This window comes from Lepidochelys olivacea (assembly GCF_965140295.1).
Source record: "Lepidochelys olivacea isolate rLepOli2 genome assembly, chromosome: 6".
Classification (NCBI taxonomy): domain Eukaryota; kingdom Metazoa; phylum Chordata; order Testudines; family Cheloniidae; genus Lepidochelys; species Lepidochelys olivacea.
The window spans coordinates 22,321,106-22,339,121 of record NC_140416.1 but is presented as its reverse complement, the minus strand read 5'-3'; the positions used below and the strand labels follow the sequence as shown (position 1 = coordinate 22,339,121).

Below are 18,016 nucleotides of genomic sequence, written 5' to 3'. Positions count from 1 at the left end.
GCCAATTGAAGAATGAAACAATCTAATCAAAGGTCTGAGGTGACAATACCCCTATATTCCAGCCCTGAAGAGAAAAACGGCAGCCATGCACTGGTCTTTGTGGTGGAGAGAAGGAAGAATCCAAGTCATAACATTCCCCCCTGCTCCCATACAGGAGATGTACCGTCGGAAATAACCCTTGAAGACCACCACTGATGAGATGATCGGTCACCTGAGGGACTTAGAATAAAGGCAACTCTCACAAGGCTAAGATGGAAAGAAGGTGGAAGGAGGCTGGGAAGTGACAGAGGAAGGATATGAGTGGCACTGGTGACCTGAGATCAGCTGACATGGTGATAAAGGAACTTCTGTTGACCTGGCTGATAGCCAATTAATTAGTGCTGCCTCACCATATCTGAGAAGGTGGCAGGGGACAACATCAACTTCCAAGCACGGAATCATGGAGAGATGCGTTTCACACCATTGCATGCTTGGAATGTTGCAGAAGGCTAGAATGTTAAGATGGCCACATGATACAAGGAGCATCTTGCTGATCCGCAGCTTGGGGTTGGTCATAGTACTTTTGAGTCTTTTGCTCCAGGGCCTCTACGGGACACCTTACTCCTGGGCAATCTGACTGTTCATGGCAGGAGTTCAGGTCACTCATGGACCTTTTCAGAGCCCAATTTACAGTCCCCTTGCCTCTCGCCCCTGGTGGCACTTCCCAAGTCCCACAGCTGGAAGCAGCCCTAAAGGGCCTTCGCTTATATTGAGTTTGTAGTGTCAATCTGCCCCAGACCAAAGGGGTTGAATGAAAAGGTTAGCAGCTGCCTCTCACTGAGGCCCCTTGCTACTGGATCTCACTAGAAGTCCCCAGCAGCCTCCCTTTCCTGGGAAAATCCCACCCCCCACCCGCCACGCACACTTTCTGCTGCCAGTCTCATCCTTTTAAGCTCCACTTCTCCAGGTGAACCATGTTCTGCTGGTGTGCCTAATTGATGCTGCCTGAGTGCAGGCATGCTAGCTAGCCTTTGCACAAGTGGGATGGGGGGGGGGGGGAGGTCCCGTCACACTCACAGATAAGCTGAAGGCACAAGGTCGTCTGGGAGTTAATCCTGCCAAAAATAGTGACACCAACACAAAGGCCTTCCGGTGGTAGTGCTGGGATTAGCAACACAGAAATCCCAAGAGAAGAATTGAGTCACAAAGTCTCTGTTGAAACGTTTTTTGCTGGAAAATTGGACGTTGGGGCAAATGAAATTTTTTTGCAGAAAGTATCTGCCTTGCTTGAAATTTTTGAAGTTTTTTTTAAGTTTTTGTCCCACAACTGAAACATTTTTGGTTTTCTGATGAAAAGTTGAAATTTTCTGATGAAAATGTCTATGAAAACAAACATTTTTTTTCACTTTTGTCAACATTTTCCATGGGAGTCGGGGGACAGGTACATTTTCTGACAAGCTCTGCTGCTTGGCAAAGCTCTTTAATCAATGGGTCAGGGTCAGGGAGCAATATTCCAGCTCCTATAGCAGAATTGCTGGTACTGAAAAGCTGATAGAGCTCTGGCTTGTTGAAGTCTGGACATAGGCAAGGAAGCATTAGCTTAAGATAAAGTCAGCCAGTCCTGCCACACCAATGGTAAGCAAGACTCCTAAAGGTTTTATGACAAAATGCAAATGCACACATAGAAAGTTGACCAATACGGAATTTGCCAGATACGGAAGTACAAATTAGCCACATCTCATAACACTATTCTGCTCCCAGGGAGTGAAGCACAGAGGGGAAGTCTGTTCTGTACATCTTTCCTTGGTAACTATAACTTGATGTCCAAGGAGACAGTTCCAATAATGCATGTAAGCTGGATGGTGCAGCAAAAGGGACTAGAGAAGAAGTGACTATCAAGAGTACAGGGATGGAGCAGGCTAGAGGGATCAGTAGTGACAGTTTGGCAAATTAAACAGACACTAGACAGTGCTCTTAGCCTAAAGAAATGTACAGCAGAGAAACTCAAAAGCTGGCCTTTGTAAGAGGTATGATGGCCATATAGCCCCTCCAAAAGATGGTGTGACATACCCAGGTACCACAGAGACAGTTGTAATGAAGAATTCCCAGTGGAAAAGCAGACTGGGGAAGGGGTGGAGGGAAACAAAAGGCTTGATGGGCAGGTTTGTGGGAAGTGGCAGTTTCTATAGCAGATAGCATGCCCCTGTGGGATGCTGAAGTTCTGGGAGCTATTTAATGCCCTGGCTTACAGGATATTATTCAGGGTGCATGCCTCCTCCAGGATGGAAAGAGGTGGAAGTAGTTGCTCTGTAGATGGTAATCTGTAAAGAAACGAAATACTCTTGGTTGCACTAAATTGTCAAAACAGAGGTCCGCCCAAAGCAGAGCCCTGGCTCAAATAGTGCAACACTGCTATTGGCCTCCAGTGACAAGCTACTACAGAGCTTGCGACCTGCACCAGAAGATAGCAAACATAGCCAGATGTACCTCTCATGATCGGAATCCACATGGTAGCAGTCAGGGCCTGGATTTGGAGGAAGAAAAGCAAAAGGAGAGTTTCCTGAGGGAAGGGTGTGGAGAGAGGAGCCACAGTGTAAAGGGGCCTTAAAGGGGGCAGAAAGAGCCGCTTGAGAATATCCCCTGCACTGAGGATCCCCCACCACATCTGGTGAAGTGCTCACATGAGCTCTCTACATTAGCCCTGCTCCCAGCTTCGGGCATTGGGGACATGGCCAGAGAGCCATGCATTTCACCATTCTTTGCTTCCTAGGGCCAACAGGAGCTCATGGGAAGCAGAGCATACTTTAGAGGATACCTGAGACTAACCTACACTGGAGGCTAAGCAGGCCCATGCATTACCCCGGAATAAAGGAAACATAAAGGTGGCTTAAAGCGGGGCTGTGGGCAAAGACATTTTTGCCAAGTGATTTGCATGATAATTTTGTGGAGACTTATCCACGTAGTATACACTAGATGCCAAAAGGTTATGAGACAAACAAGTAGATTTATTCACAAACAGTGCCCAGGGGTGAAGGCGACCAAATATTAAGTATACAGACATGGCATAGAAAGAGACCAAGAAAAATAAATATACACATGATATTTTTAAAAGGCTTTGATAAGGCAAAATAGGTCAAGGACCAGTGAGGTTTTCACAGAGGCTGTTAGAATCCACAGGGCAGTAGGGGTTACAGAGCTGTTCTCCACCCTGAGCCTAACCAAGCTGCTGTGACACAAGAAGTTAAATGGTTAGATTGCCTCAAAGGCATTAGAGCTGCTGGAAACTTGGTGGTTCTGCTCTGCTGGAATTCATACAAACAATTTCTTGGGTTTCAATTATTCTTATGGGTTGGCTTCTGAACCCTATACCCACTCTGTTTTTTTAAGTATGGATGATCCCCAACCAAATCCCTTGATCCTGATCTAGGTCTGGGATTTGAGTTTTCAGTGCAAAAGTGTAGAATGGTCTGAATCCAAAAACTGATTCTAAATACCTGGAAGATTGGGGGGAGGGATAGCTCAGTGGTTTGAGCATTGGCCTGCTAAACCCAGGGTCATGAGTTCAATCCTTGAGGGGGGCCATTTAGGGATCTGGGGCAAACACTGGGGACTGGCCCTGCTTTGAGCAGGGGGTTGGACTAGATGACCTCCTGAGGTCCCTTCCAACCCTGGTATTCTATGGTCTTTCAAGTTTATTACTAATTGAATGTATTAATGGTGTATCATTATAGTATTTATTATTATTTATAACAATGGCTTATTTTATGTTATTATTTAGTCCCTGTATAGGTCCATGCCCCTAAGAATTCATCTTTTATAATATAGTGTAAACAAGAACAGTACATGGAGACAACAACACGGGGGGCAGGGGAGGCATGCAAAGGGAGGAGAAAGGTGCTAATAATATGAGTATGCAGTCAGTTAGGACCCTAATGCACATATGTTACATGGGAACCTGGGACTTGCCATAGTGGATCAGACTTGAGGTTCATCTAGTCCAGTGTTCTGACTCTGACCCTGGCCAGTACCAGCTGATTCACAGGAAAGTGCAAGAAACCCTTCACTTGGCAGTTATGGGGTGACCTGCCCCCAAGGACAGTTTCCTCCTAAGCCCCACAAGTTAGAGTTGAGCTTATGCCCTGCAGCATGAAGGTTTATATCCCTTTCCAACCTCCTGTTTATTTTCTTAATATTTCCTCATAACCTCTGATTATTCTTGCAAATTACATTGTAGCTTGTTTGGAAGGTATTTTTGAGTCACTACAAATTTTGAACCCACCAGTTTGGAGTATTTGGATCCAGTAGATTGGTTTTCCCCATTAAAGAGGCATGAAGCTTGGATCCTTGGTTTTGGTTCAGCTTATCTCTAGTTTTAAAACCAAATTCCAAAAATGCAAAGCAAAACTCATTCAAAACTATCGGTTTCATCTGGTGCCAACCATAAAGCAACCAAGGTTCATTGACATCTGGAGCTGAGCCTGTTTCCCACCTCAGCCTACTGCAGGGTGCCCCCACCCACTTCCAGATGACTTCCTTAATATATGGTGCTGGTGCAGGACCTGTAAGAACTACTCCAGGGTCTCTGTTAAGCGTATATACCCTGGAGTAAAACCAAGATCTGACCTCCATTCTACCCAGCCTTCATCTGGAACTTGAACCTGTAGGTGGTTTAAAGACTTTTGGATAATAAATAATAATAATAATAATAAAAAGAGCAAAAAGGTTTTTTTGTGCAGCTTTAGTCTATGCTTTCCATTTCCAGTTTGCCCATTCCTAACAGACATAGTAAAATAGACCAGTATATGACAATGCAGTTCACTTCATTGTGTTGCTAAAGGGCTAGGTCCATCACACTTTTATTTTGCTTTGGGGTTTAATTTTATTCTCTTTGGCAGTGGAAGTTAGCGGTCTAATTAAAATTGGGTTAAAAATCATTGTCTGTCACCGAATGATGCCGAAATGTGACCTTTTCCACAGTTAGGGACACACACCTGGATAGGTATAATTGTGTATAGAAAGGGTGCCATCTGCTGAAATGTCTTATGCTTCACAAGACTGCAAGGCAGTTCTTTGCTTCCTTTAACATCAAGAAAGGAGAGTGAGAACATGGGGTTAATGTACATAATGCGATCAGGATGGAGGCAGCTAATTTTATAGTTCAATGACAAGTTTACAAATAGCCATGGATAATTTTCCCAAAATGGTTCTTACAAGCAGAACAGTTCATGCAGTGGCTAAATGCACAATCTTTTCACCTATGTATAGTGATTTGGGCAAAAATAAGAACAACTGGAATCTCAACCCAACCCTTATACAGAACTTGCTCCTATTTGAAGGTTTAGATACTTGATCCAAGGTGCGTTCTGACCCAAAAAAGCCCCGTTAACATTCATGATTTCCTGGGCTAGATGCTGTCTTCAAATCTCATCTTTGTGGCATCACTAGGTTCACACCATGGTGTACTTGATATGCCACTGCAGCCAGCCTGGGCCCCATCGGCTGAGATCCTACAACTGGAATATCAACAAAAGTAGGGATCCTTTCTGGGAAGAGAAAAAGGGCCAGGGGAGGCGATAAAGTGAGGAACAGAGAATGGGGACTTACTAGCAGTCCAGGCCAAGGAACTCAGCCAAAGGGCTGATATATTGTGGGGGAGGAATCAGACCACAGGAGTACGTTGGGTGTGAGAAGGAGTTGATAAAGGAAGTAGGTGGGAACTGGAGGAGTTTTAACTAGAGCTGGTTGGAACATCATTTTGTCATTACATGCGGTTTTGTGTGGAGATCTATCAATTTCTATGAAGTTTTCCTCTGGCAGGTTGTTTTGGAGGAAGAGGGGGTGTGAGCCGGAGGCTTTATAGCCCAGTTGCACTGGCCTGGGATATGGGAGACCCAGGTTTAAATCTCTGCTCTGCTTCATTCAGAGTCATCTGGAATGAAAAACACTGCTCTTAACCTGGGTCTTCCATCACCCAGGCTGGTGCCCTAACACAAAGCTAGAAAAAGAGACATCACTACCTCTCTTCACGAATTGAAAAACTCTAGTTTCGATCCAAAACCAAAGATTATGACACAATTCTGCTTTCATGAAAACATTCAAAAGGTCTTGGCTTCATTTCAATGTGGAATGAAAAGAAAGGTCCAGAGCTGCCACAAAATGGAATTGTCATCTTCTAGACAGTTCCAACATTAACCCTTGTCAGACACATTAGGTACTGGCTGCTGCTAAAGACACTGGACTAACAGAACAATAGTCTGATCTGGTATGATAAATCTTACATGTTCTTTTTACTCCTTGAATTTATATATTCCCTCCCGCACCTCTCCCCAAAACATTGTTAACACTGAGTTAAGGTTTCTAGACTGCATGTCTCACCAAAACAAACATCACTGCAAACGTGTACAGCATGTCTTGGTCTTAGGAGAGCTACTTCTGCTGCCAGTCTCATACAACACCCCCTTAATGGAGTGAAACTAGGGGTGGCAGAACTTTCCCACAGATGGAGAAACAACTGCTTCCATTCAGCCCACACTCCCTACAATATTGTATATCAGTAGTGCCCCCAGTGTAGTCTGTGAGCCACTGGTGGTCCGCTGAGACCAGGTGATCATCACATGGTTCTAATTCTCCTCCTTGTTATCACCTGCTAAATTACATTATAAAATATATGCCAAAAATAGGATCCTTTTTATTTTCCTCCTAGTGTTGGAGTGTTTAGGGTTTTCATCAAGCTTTGTTCTGCACCCAGAAGGGCTAGATTTTTTTTTTAAATAAAGCTGAGATTTTCAAGTAATAACCTTATTCCAGGAATTGAGGCTTTAAGAGAAAACACCAAATATCATGAGACTTGGGATGAAATTAGGAGAGTTGGCAACACTTGGATTTCAAAAATGTTTTCCATCCTGAACTGGGAAGAAAAGATTCAATCTTCAAATGTTCACTAACTGAAAATCTGAGAAAAAAATTGAGGCAGGTCAGCTGAAACATATTGTTTCAATTTTAACTTTTCAAAAATATTTATTAAAATGTAAATTAACTTAAATGTTAAACCAAAAAGTCATTTTGACCCAAAACCCAGAAACCTTTAGCTTATAAAATGTTGAAACATTCAACAATTTTGAACCTTTAAAACACACACACACACCGTTTTTTTAAAGAGGAAATTTGTCACAACTGACCCTTTCCTGCAGTTTTGGTTTGGATGAATTGGCATTCTCCAGTAAAAGAAACGTTACATGGAAAAAGTCTTGATTAGCCCTAATATATAAAGAGACATGCTGTACAAATGTAGATGTTACATGATTGCAAGTGGGAGGGAGGTATCCATGAGACATTCCATCCACTAAGATATAATCCACACTATGAAAAAGTGTGAGAATACCTTTTTTTTTTTTTTTTTGGTGTTACTGTTGCAGGAGAAACACAGAAACATGAACTCAGGTCTTGACAGATTTTGATCATATGCAGCAACTACTCAATGACATATCATTAATTACTCTCACTATTAAAAAATTATGCCTTATTTCCATTCTGCATTTGTCTAGCCTCGACTTCCAGCTCCTTGAGTCTATCATATAAGGCATGTTTTCTAATCATGTAATCATTCTTGTGTCTTTTTGCTGAACTCTCTCCAATTTATTAACATCCTTCTTGAATTGTGGAAACCAGAACAAGACATGATATGCAGCAGCCGTCGCACAAGTGCCAAATTCAGAGGTAAAATAGCCTCTTTACTCCTACTCAAGATTCCCCTGTTTATCCAAGGATTCCATAAGCCTTTTGGCCACAGCATCACACTGGGAGCTCATGTTCAGCTGATTATCCACCACAATCCCCAAATCTTTTTCAGAGTCACTGCTTCCCAGGATAGAGTCCCACAATATGTAAGTATAGCCTACCTTCTTTGTTCCTATATGTGTACATTTACATTTAGCTGTATTAAAACACATAGTGTTTGCTTGTGCCCAATGTACCAAGCGATCCAGATCGCTCTGTATCAATGACCATTCCTCTTCGTTATTAGTTTTCTTCCGGGTTGTTAATAAATATGTTAAATAGCGTAGGGCCAAGACCAATCCCTATGAGACCCCCACTAGAAACATAACTGTTTGCTGATGATTCCCCATTTACAGGTCCATTTTGATAACTAACTGTTAGCCAGGTTCAAATCCATTTACTGTGTGCCATTTTAATTTTATATCATTACTGTTTTGTAATCAAAGCGTCCTGTGGTACAAAGTCAAGTGCCTTACAGAAGTCTATTACATCAACAACTCTTACCTTTATCAACCAAACTTGTGATCTCGTCAAAAAATCAAATTCATTACTATCAACTTGCCTTTTCTTCCGTTTGTTATATATATATTTTTTTTAAATTTTTTATAGCTGCCTTTACTTCCCCTCTAAACCAGGTCAGTTTTTTAACCAATGTGTCCTTCTTTCTTTATTCTTGCTTTTTGGTCATCTAGTAAAGTGTTCTTAAACAATTCCCAATTAAACAATTCCCAATTAAATTAAGTGTTCTTAAACAATTCCCAATTATCATTCATTTTTTTCTGAATAATTTCTTCCTCCCAGATGATTTGGATAATTATTTTCACAATTTTGTGAAATTGGCCCTTTTAAAGTACCAAGAATATATATTACTGGTCTGGACTTTATTTTGCTTGCACTTTTTAATCAAATGATGATCACGTGTACCTAAGTTACTAGTTCAGGCCCTGTGTGCCATATACAGCGAGAGATGCATAGGGCTTTTTTCCCCCCTTGCCTGGGGTGGGGTGCAGGGAGGGGTAGATTTGCTATGCAAACAATGAAGCAGTTAAAGTTGAAAATGAATGGGCCACCCAGCTCTCCCTTTAAAACCTACTCCAGTAGAAAAGTCGTCAGGGGCAGCCAAATCTCAGCATTTCTAGGAAATATAAAAAAACAACAACAACCAACAAACCAAAACAACCCCCCCCCCCATTTTCACAAGAATCTGTCCTTGATTCAAACAGAAACATGGCAGTTGGGAGAGAACTGATTGTTCAACAGAAGGTTCAGAAGAACAAATAAAAAAGCATATTTGTTCAGCGTGTGATGGAGAAATTTATGAAGCTCAAGGAGACAACTGTAAATTGTATCTATTAAAGTTCAGACATTTGCCACTAGGGTGAGGAATCAAAGGGGAGGCGGTGGAACAGGGAAGAGTGGAGTGATATCCAGGATTGAGTGTAAGATGTTTCTTACAAAATTATTCCATGGATTTGTCACATATTGTATAAAACATGTGCTGATTTCCCACTCATGCAGTTCTCTAATGAAGATGTTCTTCACAAGAAAAGGGGCAGAAGTCTGCTAATGAGACCAACACATTTGCCCATCAGACTCTTCCAGAAATGCAAGGGGTATCATTAACATGTACCAAAAATGTGAAGTAATGGGAAACTGCTAAGATCTTTTGACAAAACACTGCAATGACGGTGTAGAAAACATTCCAATTCAGCAAATCCAGTTTTTCTGCATGCAGGAAGTCAGCAAAATGTCGAGGATCATCTTGCTCCTCTTATTCCAGGCAAAGCTCAGCTAGGTAGCAGTAGAACCATTTTTATTGGCTGGTTTGGGGAGTGCCCACTATTAAGAACCATGTCTAATCTCTCTCCTGTTCATCTGACCCGAATTTAAACCAGCCAGAGCTGAGATTAATTACCCTTCGTGGTAGCAGATCAGCAGCCGCTACACAGAATCAATTTGGGCAATAGGGGGGGTTGATCAAAAGAAAATGCCCCCCAGGTAGCGTTTGAGTCTGCTGCTGTGTTATTGTAAGAGGCTGGGTGCCAAATTGTTGTCCAGGGATGGTAGGGAGGGTCCTGTGATAGTCATTTTCATTCAGCAAGCCTGGCAAGAATAAACTGAACATATCCAGACTTGCACAGAGGAATGATCAGGGTTTCTGGCATTCACTCACCCCGGCATTTCTTGCCAAAAATAGAGGGAGACATGTTGAAAACCAAATCCCAGTCCGCAGCAAAGCTCTGTGCCACTCAGTCTGTGCCACTCAGCCTCCCCCTTCCCACTGCCCTACCCTACCCTGAACACACTCCACATGCCCACCTGTTGGCCTTTTGTATCTACCATATGAGGCCTTAGCATCTGCTCCAGTGCAACCACAAGTTGTGGAGATGGAGGCAGGAATTACTGTTAGAAATTCTATGGCTCATCTTTCGCCAAAGATCATATTCTATTACCATAATGGTCCCTTCTTGTCATCAAATGTCTGAGTCTCGGAGCCTAAAATATGGCCTGCAGCCTCTCAGGTTTTCTTTCTCAAGTCCTGGCACTTCTTAAATACTAAGAGTCAGGTTCTCTGCTGGTGTAAATCAGCATGGCTTCACTCAAGTCAATTGTGCAATGCCCGATGTACACCAGCTGAGGATCTGGTGCTAAGGCTCTCGGATACGAAGGTGGTAGGTACCTTTTAAATAATAACTGGGTAGGTAGACTTGTTATGCTTATATCAAGCCCACGAGATTTTTTTTACAGGGGAGATGGCAACACACTGCATTTATTGAAGATATAATAATTAGCATATGCTTTTTAGTTTATATATATACACACACACACACACACACACACTATGCACACTGTTTTACCAGTTCATGTTAGATCTATCTCTGTTCCTTCTGGGGGAACAGCTTCCATTAGCTGTATTGCCCTAATGAGGATGGGCTTAAGAGAAACATTTTGTACAAATTTAACATGTGCAAAGGGAATTTAGCATTTCAGTTGTTTAGTGGAAACCACAATGAAAAGCAAGAAATGCCAAGTCAGTCCCCAAAATATCAGTGAAGGTCTTTGTGGTTGCCCAAATGGCCACTGATGCTTTGGTGTACTATTCACAATGGAAACAGACCTTGTGACCCCAAAAGGAAGCATGGTAGTATGAGGCAGAGATGCTGAAATAATAGGAAAATGTATTCAGGGAGGACAGGAAAGATGGTCTAGAGGACAAGCTGCTGGACTGGACCATGAGACCCAAGTTCAGTTCCAGGCTTAGCCACAGTCTCCCTCCATTATCTTGGGCAAGTCATTTAATCTATCCTGTGCTGCAGTTCCCCACTTGCAAAATAGGGATAATGCCTCCCTACCTCACAGGGATGTTGGGAGGATACAATCCATTAATGATTGTGAGGAATGGAGCTACTATGATGATGAGGGGCAGATGGGTAAATGATTCTGCAAATGATTTCATTCAGCCATATTTTTGCCACTTGCTATTCATTTTTCCTTCAGTGTTTAGAAGTTCAGTCTCTGTTCACACGAATATTTGTGGAGATGCTGTTCATTATACAACTATCTGTATTCACATCTGGATAACATTCATACATGAGGAAGCTATTCACTATCCATTATTTGTTCTTTGTTACTTGCCACTTATTAAAAAGTTCCTTTTTAAGAAGTTCCAGTCATCCAATCAGGAAATGGAAACAATATCATGTGACTTATGCACCTAATCACATTGAACTGTTAATTCTAGTGCTCAGTTTGTCAGTAAACCACAAGCTGCAATTTGTTTGGATGACTAACTCAACAAACAACTTTGAACAATGAACACATTTGGGAAGTTCCTCACACTTTGTGCCCAGGAAAAGGGAAACATTGGTCAAATAATTTATTCATTATGAATATTTCACCAAGCTTTAACAGGAAGCTTTGTTGGGTAACAAGAGAGCACGAATTCCCTGACTAGCCAAATCTCACTCACTATTTAATGAAAAACAAAAGCTAGCATTTGAGGTATGGTGCATAAGGAAAAGGAGGATTTTTCACATCCATAACTGCTGGTTTAAGGGGGCAGAACAATGATCAAATATTATTTTTAATACGGTAGCACCTAGAGGTCCCATCTAAGATCAGGATTCAATTGTCAGGCACAGTCACTGCCCCAAAGAGCTTACAATAGAAACAAATAAGACAGAAGGAGTGGTATCCTCCTTTTACAGATGGGAAACTTATGCACAGAGAGATTAAGTGACTGCCCCAAGGTAACACAAGAAGTGTGTGGCCGAGCTGGGAACTGACTCCCAGGTCTCCCAAGTCGCAATCCAGGCCTTAACAAGAAGTTTATTCTCCTGAGAGGCACTGAGATGTGAGTGTCCTTTCAGCCCTGATGCCCCATTTGGCCACTTACTGAAAAGGCTTATGAAGGCTATCGCCGGGTATACAAACTAATGCAATCCCTGCATTATTTAATCAGAATCACTAGTATAGCTATTTATTGATTACTTTTTGCGGAGGAGGTTGAGCGGTGAATAGATTGCTGGGTGAAGGACTACAAGATAAACTTATTTATTCACACGCTAGATAAAAGCATGAGAGAGGCAGACATAATGTGGGTCTCCTTTCCACACCCACCAGAAAGAACTTTTCAACCGTGCCCTAGAGGGATTACCTTCTCTCCAACTAATGATAGGGGAGATCAGTTTCCATGATCCTTTATTCTTGGGCTTCTGCACAGTCTGCTTCACAATGGATCCCAAACCATGATCTGAAGAAACCACCTTCCACTAAAATGAAAGGGGAGTTAAATTAAATTAATCCATACGCCACCAGCATGAACATGCACCAACTCCACCCTAGTTACAGTTGACCTTTGCTTTCAGTTTAAAGGTGGACAGCTCTATGCTTCTTTGGGTTGTCTTGAATTTTGGATTGTCTTTGGATTGTCTTGAATTTTGCTGATGCCTCATGTGGGTAGTGTTAGTAATCCAAATTTGGGGTTGCTTAGGAAGGGGTTCCTCAGATACAGCCCCTTTCATGCACCCACAAAACAAGAATCCAGCATTTTACAAAATAGATTCAAAATGATGGATTTTGGACAAGGGTACAAGTCATATCTTTCCTGAAGATTCTTTAGCGAATCACAAGGTATTCAGCTCAATACAGCAGTAACTGGATAAAATTCTATGGCCTGTGTCACACAGGAGGTCAGACTAGATGACCTATTGGTCCCTTCTGGCTATTAATCTATAATAAGAACATATGAGGAAGCAGTAATAGAATGTGTTATTGCTTGTTACATTCCTCAGATTTGAATTGCAGCATTTATCTGCATGTACTCCAGCTGGGTTCACTGTTAGATGTCACTGTACTGACTGGTGGAGGGATTGGTTGGAGCAACTTGGCAGAGCTATCACTGTGAGGTAATGAGAGGTCCACATATACCCTGAGGCATTGATTATGCCTCATTTCAGCACTGTGGTTTGTAGGTCATATCCACAGAAGTGCTTAAGGGTTGTTGGTTTTTTTGCCATCTGGTGGCCCATAGGACACTGGTCTCCAGGGTTTAGGGAGGAGTAAGTGAAGGAAATGTCTCAGCAGGACTCCTCAGGGCACGGGTGAAGGTGAAAGGATGATGACATTTAGTACGCCTGCAGTGGTTTTTATAGAGTTGGCTCAGTGTTTGAGTGCAGGACAAGTGTAGGTAGTTCCTGTTTGCTACACTTCACCTAAACCCACTTTTTGTCCTACAGTTCTCATGTGCTCTTGTCCCAGAGAGTTCTGTAGCGTATGTGAAGAAAGAGTGCTACTAAGTGTGTTGTTGGCATACTGGGGCCGTGATCAAAGAGGGCATAGGTAAGGTGGCATTACGGGGGTGGCATGTTCCTGGTTTTCAGAGGTTTAAATGTGTGTTACCTTAACTCTTCATTTCCTGGTCTTCAGACCATTATGTTTTGCCATTCTTCGCATTCTGGAAGGGCATGAAGTACCACAGCACAAAAAACTTAATGGTTCCTGGTTCTTTAATTTAATAGTCACTAACCAATTTGTGCATCAAAAGCCAATGGTTTGCACACTCCAGTGAAAAGCTAGAGGCAGTGTGATCCTTGGGTAGGGTACTGAATTGGAAACATGATTCTATTTGTGTGACAAGGGCTCTATTTGCAGCACTGCCATTGGCATGCTGGATAATCTTAGCCAAGTCACTTCACCTCTCTGTGTGCCTCTATTTCCCCCCCCCAGCCCCCCCCCCCCCCTCTCTCTCTCAGTCTTGTCTACTGCACTTGTAAGTTCTTCAGGGTAGGCGCTGTCTCTCCCTATGTGCTTGTCCTGCACTTACCAAAAGGAAAGTTCCCACAAGGGAACTCCTATCTTAGTTGGGGTGGCCTTCAAGATGCTACTATAACACAAATCGTTAGCAACACCAATAACTGAAGAGTTAAGGCTAAACTCTGGAGGATCTGCAGTCTTCTTCTTTTTCCTCCACACCTTAAAAAGACTGTCTATTTTAGAAACTTCATAGGTGTCTCCCACATGACCAGAGGAGTGGATTTCTCAAACAAAGGGTTAAAATAGCCAACTCCATTAGATAAAGAAGAGAAAGATCTAACAGGGATGCAGCTCATATGCCAGTCTAGGTACCAGCTAATCAGTACTATTCAAAGGTGAAGGCCAGACAGAGGAGCCAGGAATTGTTGCACAAGTTAAGTAAAGTTTAGTGAACGGCAAACCTGATAAAGCAATGGTTTGACTCTATTTTCTGTGAAAAACTCCACTCTTCCTTTAACCTGGCTCTGGAACAGGGGCCACGTGGACTGATCCTCCCAGTGAATCAATCTCAATCTGTCAATATATATCTCCCTCTCCCTCTCCCTCTCTCTCTCTCACACACACACACACACACAGGTTTCAGTGGAAGTCCTCAGACTTTCCCACGGACAACACCCCCTTAATACCCTTTTAGTTCATACACTATCTGTTGCATGTAATTGCCTGTTTAGGGAGCTCTGGATCCAAACTCTTCTGGTAAAAGGGCTTGTGAGCAGTTTACTTTCTCTGCAATGACTTCATTGCAAAGGATTTTTCTTCTGTGTCAAGTTTGCCACGTGCTGGCTTTCCCTCCTCTTGTTCACCGGAGCGTCCCAGTTTCTGGAAATAATTTGTGGTTTGGAAATCGCCTCTGAGGCTTCAAAGATCTTAAAATTTACCATACCAGATTGGATTGTTGGGTCCATCTAAGCTGGTGTCCTGCTTCCAGACATGACCAATACCCAATGCTTCAGAAGAAGACAGAACTCCTTCATAACAACAACAACCCTTCACTCTTACATAGTGGACCTAGCCTGACTAATTTAAGGAATTGGCACCCCCTTCACACACTACCATGCTAGATTGCACTAGACTTTTGGGGAAGGTACCTCAAGAAAGCACACAAAACATCAGTGGGGGAACCTCACAAAGATGAATAGATTGAAGGGAGACACAGATTATCAAGGAGGACTTCCCAAAACACAGCACAGCATTGCATAGTGCCTTCCAGGCCTGTTTTGGCTCATTGTCCCTCATCAAAGGAATTGGCAAGCAAATCTTTATTGTAAAAGACAGAAGAGATGCTGTGGGGGAGGTATTGAAATCTGGGGATAATTCACAAAATTCCAGCCCGTATTATAGAAGAAGCCTAAAGTTATATATCTCACTGGTTCTTATTTCTTTGGTTGATGGATTTAAATGGACAAAAGCAACCCATTAATGGCAACATCCCATATTCAACCACCATCCTCCCCCACTCCTCTTACATTAATGGAAAGCATGTGCAATCTAAGGCTGGCATTTTATGACCCCATTACTCATGCTGAGGTAGTGCCTCACTCCACAAAGTCCTGTTTCCTTCCGTTGGACTACTATTTGCCGAGGAAGGTGCTGCTCGGTGGGAGTAAGGCTGTCAGGATCAGATCCTAGGGAAAATGACTACCCTGGAAAGAGGACTGCTGCTGGTCAGCCCTGGCACTTCTCTGCAGCAGTCATGCATGGCATTATCATATGGATGTCTACGAGGGTCACCTAGAATGGACTCTGAGAATAGCCCTGGGATGACAAGGACCTGAACTGGATTTCTCTGTCCCGGTGACATAGATTTGGCACCACCCTGAGAGAATATTGTCTGCAGACTGTCTGGACTCCATGAACATGAACTGAGTTTGTGTTCCAGCCTGGATTGGATTCAGGGTACAATTCTTGGCAGCAGAGAGACCAGCATGGGACTTCTCTGCCAAAGTGGAGTATGTGACGTGCATGGTGTTATATTGCCACCTAGAGGTGAGAGTGCATAGGCTACAGCTGAGTAAAGATGGCTGACAAACAAGTCATGTCCGTGGCTGTGCTGTGGTTAGTACATGCTGTAAAAAGTGGGATTAAGGATTTTGGATGCTCATCACTCACCTAAAAAGCTACGCCCTGTTGTGAGTGCTCACAAGTTGCCATTGGTTTTCTTCCTGGAGGTGAGATGGGGCAGCTCTGTGGCAGGATGGTAAAGGCTGAAGGTTCAGAAATATGGAGATTTTATGTCAATGACTTAAGATCTGGGTTTGCATATTTGATGTTAGCGTCTAACATCTTGCTAGCCTATGTGGATTTCTGGTCCCACCCCCCCACTTAGGGGACAGGCCTCTGCCCTCAGAGTTCTCACTAGTTGATCCCTGCATGGGGACCCTCGTCTCCATAGAAACCAAGAGAGGATGGTTAAACTTTAGTCATCCCAGATCTTCTCCACAGGAATCTGACAGAGCAATAAATGATAGAATATGCATTTTGTTTTGTTCAGCGTGGAAGAAGTCTCTTGCTGTGATGGGCTTTATGTTAGCTGGTGTCCCAGGATACAGACACGTGGTGATACAAGAAGCCTGCTATTGCATGATGGAGTGCTGTGGTGACAGACTGGAAGACAGTTGCTACAAGTGCAACGGCTCACTGTCGCAGTGAAGTCATGCACTGATTTCCATCTGCTCAGATATGCATTCAAGGCCGCCTTGACACTCCCTTTTAAAAATCTGTGGCCTGAGTTTTTGGAATGCAAAGTATATGGTGTGGTATAAATAATAAACACTGCTGAGAGGCTCATGACATTCCATAGTCAATTACAAAAATCACAGAACCCTGTCCCCGGACTCTTACAATCTAAATTAGACACAACACACCAAGAGAGGACAATCAAAACAGGGCAGGGAGGTGGCTATCAAAGGACAAGACATATAAACCGCGAGACATGCTGTTGTTATTCAGATAACTTGTTACTGATTACATATACATCATAGATTGGAGGTCAGTGTGGAATGAAGGCTGGGAGGCACTAAAAGACTGATAGCACTGGGTAGAGCATGGTATAGTGCAGATGGGTTCTGTGAAAGCTTCCTCCATACATCTCCCCAGTAGCAACCTGCAACACCCGCTGCCAATCAAAGGCTCCATTCTCCTAAGAAAGACCCACTCAGAGGGGAGACTCCATTTCTGGGAAGTCTTCCATCTGCAGGGCAGGGTTCACTCTGCTGTCCACCCCTGGGGAAAAAGTCATACTTAATAGTCAGCCTACCCAACGTCCTGCATGAGCCATGCTTCAGGGGGTTTCCCCTTCCATCTCTGCCCCTAACTAAGGGTTTCACACCATGCAGTGGGGGTACTTTATAAGTAAGAAAGCTCCTTCCATGGATTTAGGGGTAGAGGGAAGATTATACGTACAAATATTTGAAGGGATTTTCAAAGCCACACAGGAGTTAGGCTCTTTGAGTTTCAATGGGATTTGGGTGCCTAACTCTCTTAGTCTCCTTTAAAAATTCCAGCTATAAACATCAATTACCATGTATAAGTTCTGGAACTAGGGGTGCTGCTGCACCCTCTGGCTTGAAGTGGTTTCCATCATATACAGGGTTCACATTTGGTTCAATGGTTCTCAGCACCCCCACTACAGAAATTGTCCTCCCATAGAAGCCAATAAGAGTTTTGCCATGGATATCAGTGGGAACAAACTGAGGCTCTAAGGATTTGATCCCGAGAGATGGTGAAAAGCCACAATTCCCGCTGAATTCAACTCCTCCCAGGAACAGCCTTTAAGGAGGAGCAGAGTTACCTGGGATGGTCAAAAAGAGTATAAAGTGGGTGTTGGAATCCCCATTATGACAAAAAGAAAAGGAGTACTTGTGGCACCTTAGAGACTAACCAATTTATTTGAGCATAAGCTTTCGTGAGCTTTGCGAATACAGACTAACACGGCTGTTACTCTGAA

The 18,016-nt window shown here is 43.0% G+C and overlaps 1 long non-coding RNA gene across 9 annotated transcripts in view; it reads left to right on the top strand.

Moving 5' to 3' along the window:
- LOC311522041 overlaps positions 1–18,016 on the top strand; it is a 92,565-nt gene that overhangs the window by 67,388 nt on the left and 7,161 nt on the right. For 6 of the 9 annotated variants that reach the window (XR_014712031.1, XR_014712032.1, XR_014712034.1 and 3 more), the window contains 2 exons: positions 7,648–7,695; positions 7,829–7,862. The exons of 2 other annotated variants lie outside the window; for them this stretch is intronic. This is a non-coding gene — a long non-coding RNA (uncharacterized lncRNA). The remainder of the gene's footprint in view (positions 1–7,647; positions 7,696–7,828; positions 7,863–18,016) is intronic. One more of the 9 variants, XR_014712036.1, reaches the window with a different exon arrangement.